This window comes from Lepidochelys olivacea, assembly GCF_965140295.1.
Source record: "Lepidochelys olivacea isolate rLepOli2 genome assembly, chromosome: 13".
Classification (NCBI taxonomy): Eukaryota; Metazoa; Chordata; order Testudines; family Cheloniidae; genus Lepidochelys; species Lepidochelys olivacea.
The window spans coordinates 40616242-40623912 of NC_140423.1; the positions used below are offsets into that span (position 1 = coordinate 40616242).

At 46.5% G+C, this 7671-nt stretch overlaps 1 gene segment (V, D, J or C); it reads right to left on the reverse strand.

Moving 5' to 3' along the window:
- Positions 1–909: 909 nt before the first annotated feature.
- LOC311529357 (T cell receptor alpha chain constant-like) lies at positions 910–4543 on the reverse strand. The segment is given in 4 exons: positions 4241–4543; positions 2546–2590; positions 1895–2002; positions 910–1213 (listed from the first exon to the last, which is right to left on the reverse strand).
- Between the last annotated feature and the right edge of the window lie 3128 nt (positions 4544–7671).

Consider the following 7671-nt stretch of genomic DNA (forward strand, 5'->3'; position numbering starts at 1 on the left):
GGTTAGAGACACATGGGGTCATGTGTACAAGTTTCTTCAAGTCACAGAGGCCCGATGGGACCATTCTGGTCTAGCCCAACTTCCTGCCTATAACACAAGCCAGAGAGTTTTGCCCGCTGATCCCTGCTTTGAGCCCATAACATCTAGGTGAACTACAGCGGGCCTTTTGGAAAGACATCCTGTCTTGATGTAAAGAGCACAAGCGAGGGGAAATCCACACATGCCTAGTTAAGACAGTCCAATTGTTAATTACCCTCACTGTTAATGGGCACTTTATTGCCAGGCTGAATTTGTCTAGCGTCAACTTAAAGAACCCACTACGATCAGAAATGCGTTGGCTGGATTTTCAAAGGAACTAGCTGCCTAAATGCTATTGAATTTCAAGTGGAGATGGGTGCCTCATTCTGCGAGGCACCTTTGAAAATCCCAGTGTGTGGCAGAGAGTGTAAAATTCAACCTAGGGGATTTTAATGCACAATTCCCACTGATTTCAAAGGGAAACAGGTGCCCAAAGCCCTTAGGCTTTGAAAATCTCAGCCTCAGTGTCTCTGTGCTTCAATTTCCCCTTTTCAAAATAGGGTTAATGGTAAAGCTGGTTTGTTCTGCAGAAAATTTCAATGAAGACTAAAAAAATATTCACTTTTGTTGAAATTTGCACTGGAAAAAAATTGTTAAAAAAAGTTGGTTTTGGTGTTTGACAACTGAAAACTGAAAATTTTCAGACAAAAACTGAAAAATCTTGTAGCCAAAAACTGTAAAAAAACCAAACTGAAAAATATTCAGTTTTTAGCCAAACATTTTCGGTTTCTGATGAAAATTTGAAGTTTTTTTCTAGGAAAATGGGGACTTTTTGCCAAAAAAATTGAAACCCAGTTTTCCATCGAAAAATGTTTTCACGCACATTTGTTGACCAGCTCTAGTTAATAGCAATTCCTTGCCCCACACTGGGAGCTTGTGAGGATAAATGTGTCAATCTGTGGATGGTGAAAGGGAGGAGGGTCATGGAAAAACCAGGCTAAGTAGGTGAGATACTTCTAAAACTTGCTAAGTGAAAGCACATCAGATCATTATACATCAGGCCTATATACAGAGGTGATATGGGGACCATTCATTTCATTATATTTCCTGCTGCATGGGAAGGTGAAGAGATGACACCAGGTCTCTGAGGAATTCCCATCACTCCAGATTCCATCTGTCCTCTTTCCTTCCACTCCTGTAATGAGAGAGCAGAAGGAGAGTGTCCGTTTATTGTTTACAGCGCAGTCAGGACTGGAGACCCCAGCCAGGTTGAAGGATTTCATTGTGCTGGATAGACAACTAGGAATGGAAAGATAAAACAGAAAGAGAGAGATGGATATCCAGATGGATAGCTACTGGCAAGGAAAGATAGATTGACAGAGGTGTGGATAGTGGGTATGATGGATAGACAGCTGTTTATGGGGTTGGATGGACAGAGAGGCGTGTGTGGGTATAGATAGGTGTGTATGGTAATGGATAGATAGTGGGAAGGGAAAATGTTGGGTGGAGATGAATAAACAGATCCTGGGAAGGAAGGAGTGATTGAAAAGAGGGACCCTTAGGTAGATAATACAAGGGCAAACGAAGGATAGAAGGTAATAGGTAGATAGATGACATATATTGAGAAGAATGGATTGATAGATAATAGAGACTATGAAACCAGGATAGACAGATGATAGGAAGAGAGATACCATGGAGAGAAGGATGGACAGATAGATTGGACAGAGAGAAAGATACTCTGGAGGGGAAGACGGCTAGAGAGCTACACAGATAGATGCTGCTGAGGAAAGGATGGATAGAGAGAGAGATTTGAGGGTGAAGGAAGACTGGCTGGCTGGATTACACGGATCCCCATAGCCTTCCCCATCCCACTCACTTTAGCTTTTCCACAGCCAGAAGGTCAGGAGCAGGTTAAGTGCCACTCCTTTCACAAAAACGATTCTCAGGCCCAGCAGCGTGAATGACAGGAGGTTTAGCTGATTGTCTGTAAGACAACAGTAAAACAAAGGTCACAAAAGATCAGACACACACACACTATGGATTCTGACATCTGCCTCACTCCTGACTCTTACTCGGGGGTTCGATGCAGCTGGAAGCTACAAGGAATGGGATGACATTGACCCTACGAGAGACTAGCTGACCCTGTTCACAGAGGCTGGGATTTTCACAAGTTGGGTGCCCAACTCCCTTTGAAAGTCAGTCTCTAGCTCCCTTCGGCCCACTTTGAAAGTCCCAGATGAAGCTCTTTGCCTCAGCAATTCCATACAGCAGAGAGTTCCACAGGTTAAAGAAGTGGTGTCCCTAACCTCTGTTTGCCAGAAGCTGGGATTGGGCGACAGGGGATGGATCACTGGGTGATGATCTGTTCTGTTCATTCCCTTTGGGTCACCTGGCACTGGCCACTGTCAGAGGACAGGACACTGGGCTAGATGGACCTTTGGTCTGACCCAGTCTGGCCGCTCTTATGGTCTTATGCAAGTGCTTCCTCTTATCAGTCCTAGCTTTGTCCTGGACGCTGCATCCGTACCTGTCTCAAAATTGTCATCCAGCTCCATTATCTTGCATGTGTCACCTGTAAATAAAAATACCCATCAGCTATTAATAGAAATAATCAAAACAATTTCATTCACATAAGTATCTGTGTCTTTTTATTTAGCATGTTTACAATGGCTGTGCTAAGGGGCCAGCTGAGAACAGGGCTTCCTCATGCTAGGTGCTGTGGAAACACAGACTAAGGTTCAGAGTGTCACAGATTTTATGGCTAGAAGGAATATTAGATCATCTAGTCGGACCAGGCACCCCGGTATTGACCTCAATCGTGTCTGAGTAAAGCATCGTCCAGACGGACATCAGCTTGGGCTGACAATAGCCAGAGCTGGAGAATCCAGCACTCCCCTGGGGATTTTGTCCCAGTGGCTAATCACCCCTGCTGCTAGAACATTGTGCCTCAGATCTCATCTCAGCTTATCTGGCTTGAGCTTCCGGCCTGGGGTTCCTCTTGTGCCTTTCTCAGCTAGGTGGAGGAGCCTCCAGGACCTGCGTGCTCCCCCTTTCGCGGCACTCAGGCACTCGAATCAAGCCACCTCGCCCTTCTGGTCAGATAAACAGACTGAGCTCCGCAGGTCGCTCACCACAAGGGATTTTCCCAGCCTTTCAAATGGTTTCTGTAGCTCTAGTCTACACCCTTTTGAAATGTGGCTGCTGGACCTGGATGCAGTACTGGGCTCCCGTACGCTGTGTACACAGTTAAAATTACCCCCCACCCAGTCCGACTCACCACTCCCCTGTTTACTCCTCTGTAACAGGGTGGCACTCTCCCTGAGCTGCCGAGGCTGGGCCCAGCCCGCCCTGATTCCAGGACAAGCCCCACCTGAGAGGTATCAGGAGTCAGGTGGAAGCACTAAGAAGGCCCAGCTGGGGGAAAGGCCAGAGGGCAATGGTTGTAGGAAGCCTGAAACAGCCCCTCAGTAACTGGAGAAGAGACTGGCTGCAGGAGAGGCTGGGAGGTTTTGTTTCTGGTAAAGAATTTGGAAGGTTAGTTTGGAGAGTTGTGACCCCAGCAGGGGCAGGCTAAAGACTGATCCAGCCAGAGGGCTGAGCCACCTGTCAAAGCAACCCTCACAGGTCTGCAGTGACCTTCACCGGGGCATGTGAGCCTAGCCAGGAGCTGCTCCGCTTTCCGTGGCTGTGAAGGGATGCATTCAGGTGAGTAGGACGCTTGTTGCCATGTCCAAAAATAGTATTAGCCCTTTTCACTGCAGGGCCGCACTGGGAACTGTTCTTTGGCTGCTTGTCCGCTGTGACGCCATAATCCCTTTCAGTGTCGCTGCTCTCGGAGATACAGTCCCTTGTTCTGTGGGGGTGGCCTGTGTTCCTAGGTGTAGCCTTCGGCTGTCTCAAGGCACGTTTTATTTGACTGGCCACGTGAACCAGGGTGCCCTGGCCGCCCCCTTGTTTACCACTCTGCCAATCTTTGGGTCACCCACAAATTTTAAGAACGGCGATTTTATATTTACTTCCAGGTCATTGATAAAGAGATTTAATGGCACCTTGCCTAGCATCGGTGCCTGTGGACCCCTACTACAAAACCCATTATCCCTGCCACCAGCTTATCCATATCTCCCACATGCCAATGAGAATGGGTCATTTCATTGGTCACCACCAATCTGGGACCAGAGCCCAGCCTGTAGCCTAGAAACCACCTCCCAGCCCGCACGTTTACCTTCCTCAGCACTCTCCTTCATACTGTCTACTCCCTCTTCATGTTCAGCAATGCAGCGAATGTTCTCCTGGTCTTCCCAGAGCACCGTCCCATAGCTTGCTTCCATTTCTCCGCTGTCTGGGTTTTTCACCTGCACAATGGAGGCATTGACGTCTGTGAGAGATCTATCTGAGATCCCAACTTTGATGTTGCCAGGGGAGAAGTCCGTGATAAGGCAAGCTGAATAGATCCCATTTTGGGACTTCACTTGGTAGATAGAAGCTTTAGATTTTTTGAGATCTGTGAAAGAGAAAAATCATATGGTCGGGGGTCACTAACCATAGTCCTTGCATGCCTCGTCATCTAAATCTGAAAACCAGGCCATGTAGAGAGAGACTTAAGATAACCTCCTCTTGGATAGACTAGATTGGTCAAGGGGCAACTTCACCCCAGTCTATACAAGGAAGAGATTTCTGACAGTAGGCAGCTCTTCTTTAATCTAGCAAAGGCAGAACAAAATCATAGAAAGCCAGGAAAGACCCCTGTTCTACTCTAGTCTGGCCTCCTGTATTACTTGGACCGTAAGAGTTGACTGAACTAATTCCTGTTTGCACTAGAGCATGTCTTTCTAGAAAAAGAGCAAAATTGATTTAAAAATTTCTCCTCCCTACACCTATTCAAATACTTGTTGATAATTGTCCTATAGACATAATCACTTCAAGCTATGAATGTTTGTTTCTTTAATCTTTCCCCAAAGGTCAGACCCTCCAGACAGCAGTTCAGTTGTCTGGTTTTTCTCTGCATTCCCTTCGTTATGGGTTTGGGATACCCAGAAAAGTCACTTTCTCATCCCTATTCTGTACTGAATGTGTCATGGTGTGTCATGGCAGTTCCACTCTCTGGTCTCTGCTCATGGATGGCTAGATTTCAGTTTTGGACTATTTGGGAGACAAGGATAGGCCTTACAGAGGGATGGACGGAGAGAGACTGCAGAGGAAATGATGGATGGATGGTTGGCTGGATATTGGAGGAGTGCAGATCAATGGGTAGATCTCAATGAGGCAAGACTGGATATGGTTGGGCAGCTAGCTAGCTATTGCCGGCGAAAGGCCAGATAGATTCGTCATTAGTTTTACAGTTAATCATTATTTGCCTGACTCTGTGCTACGTACCCCAAACCCTTGACTAACGCTAGCAGAGGGGGTGTGTGGTGGTTGTTTTTGCACTCCCTTTGTGACTGTGCGGTACTTTTGCAAACGGCTGACTGAGCAGATAACAATGAGAGGCTGGTTTTGCAGAGTGCAACGCCTGTGACGTGTGTTTGTTTCTCAAGCTTACTCGGAGCGACTGGAGACTTTGTTCTAACTCCGAAGGCCGATTTCCTGTAACTGCCCACAGAATTCACCCCTCGCTCTGAGACTTTGCAGGCTGTTTTGGTAAATAGGCACTATTATAACCGCAGCCCCATCGCCCACGTTTCCTGTTGTTCTCTCTGCCTAAATGAACAGAGGCCTCGTCGGAGCTGCTGCCTGCTGGTATCTCTGAGGCCCTTTATTGACAGGATGGACGGGCCAGGTCCAAACTATGCAAAACCTCCTGCCAACACACCTCAACTTTCCACTGCCAGGGCCTTGCCTAGACGTCACGGGGAAGTCCAGGGACCATTCAGTCCTTGAGCCATCCATGGGGAGGCCAGCCCTAGTGGTGACGCAGAGATGAATGTCTGTTCATTTGCAACCTTGGACCAAATTTCTTCCATGCAGGCCAGCATAGAAACCTTTCAGCCAGATTGGTGCTCACACCCTTGAGGTGTGAGGGTCGGTATCTGATTGCCCATCCTCTCCAAGCCAGCTATTCCCTCAACCTTGGGCTGGGTTGGTACAAGTGTCCTAGAAGCAAAAGGAATCTGATCCTATCCCCTGACCTCACTGGTCCCTCTGGATGGGAATCAGAACCATGTACATGTGAAATGCCCCCATTCTATTCCCCAACTTTTTGCAACTACCCCCCTAGCTATGAAAAGCCCCATTTCCCATCCCAGATCTGGGGCCAAATTGAAAACAGCACCCCCTAGAAACGAAAGGCCCTATATCCCATTCCCTGTCCACTGAGCCATCCATTGTACATGGATTTTGCACAAAGATGTATTCTATGAACGTCCCCTTACTTACTAGCCTTTATTGTTAGTCTGGTCCCACTACCAAAAGTGACTTTGTTATTTCCTCCATAATTCACACTCAGGGAAACGGCATTGCAAAAACCATTCCACGCCCTACCCCAAACCGTTAAAGGGCTGGAATCCACCTGGGGCACAGTTAAACTAGAGCTGGGCGAGTCACAACATTATATGGTTTCAGGTCATTGGTCATTTTGAAAAGTCAACCCCCAAATGGTTTGTTTGGGGTCAGACCGGAAATTAAAAACGTTGGTGAGGCGAAAAGTGTAAAAAAAAAAAAAAAAAAAAAAATTTCCCTTGGACAAACCTGAAATGTTTTGTTTCAATTTTGCCAAGTATGGGGGGGGGGCGCACTTTAAAGACGAACCCATTGATTTGGGCAAAAGCTTTCATGGGTAAGAACCCCCCTTCTCCAGATGCATGGTGTGAAAATGACAGATGCAGGCATCAAGATAATATATTTATATATAGCACTGTCTCTCCCCTCGTGAGGTGACTCCCTTCTCTTCATGTGTCAGTGTATCGATGCCTGGATCTGTCATTTTCACGCCATGCATCTGGAGAAGGGGGTTTTTACCCACGAAAGCTTCTGCCCAAATCAATGGGTTTGTCTTTAAAGTGCCACCAGACTCCTCGTTCTTTCAATTTTCACCACTTTTTAAAATGTTTTTGAATTTATTTAAATAAAATTAAATTAAACATTGAAGCAAAGTTCTTTCAGACTGAAAAGTCAATAATTCGGTTCAAAGATGTTGAAATGAAACACTGGAGGGTGGAGGGGGCCTTCAGGTTTTGGTGGTTTTTCCTTTTTCCAAAGAAGCATTTGGCGCCATTGACAAACTCAAGAAATGCTAAGCGGTGTGGCTGACTGCAATTTCTACCGAAAAAAGTTTCAGAAGAAAAATGTCTCCACGCGCTGAGTATGTTAACCATTGACACAGAAAGTAATTTAGGGTTCCCCCTTGTTTCTTGTATTTCTTCCCCTGCGCCAATTTTCTGTGTTTTCACATCGGAAGGCTGCATTTGTGACCTCGTCGTGTGGCGTGATGGAAGCGATTCTGATGACACAACATCAGCCTTGTAACCGAACTTTTATGTTCCTATCTGGCGCTCTGCACCATAGTAGCTGAGCTGCTCGGACAAGTTACACTCCCATGCCACTCAGAGTATTCCCACTCCAGGGGGAACTGAGGCTCAGATATTGTATGGCTGGATTTTCAAAGGAGCACAAAGGGAGTTAAGCATAATTAACCCCATTGACATTTACTAGGATTTG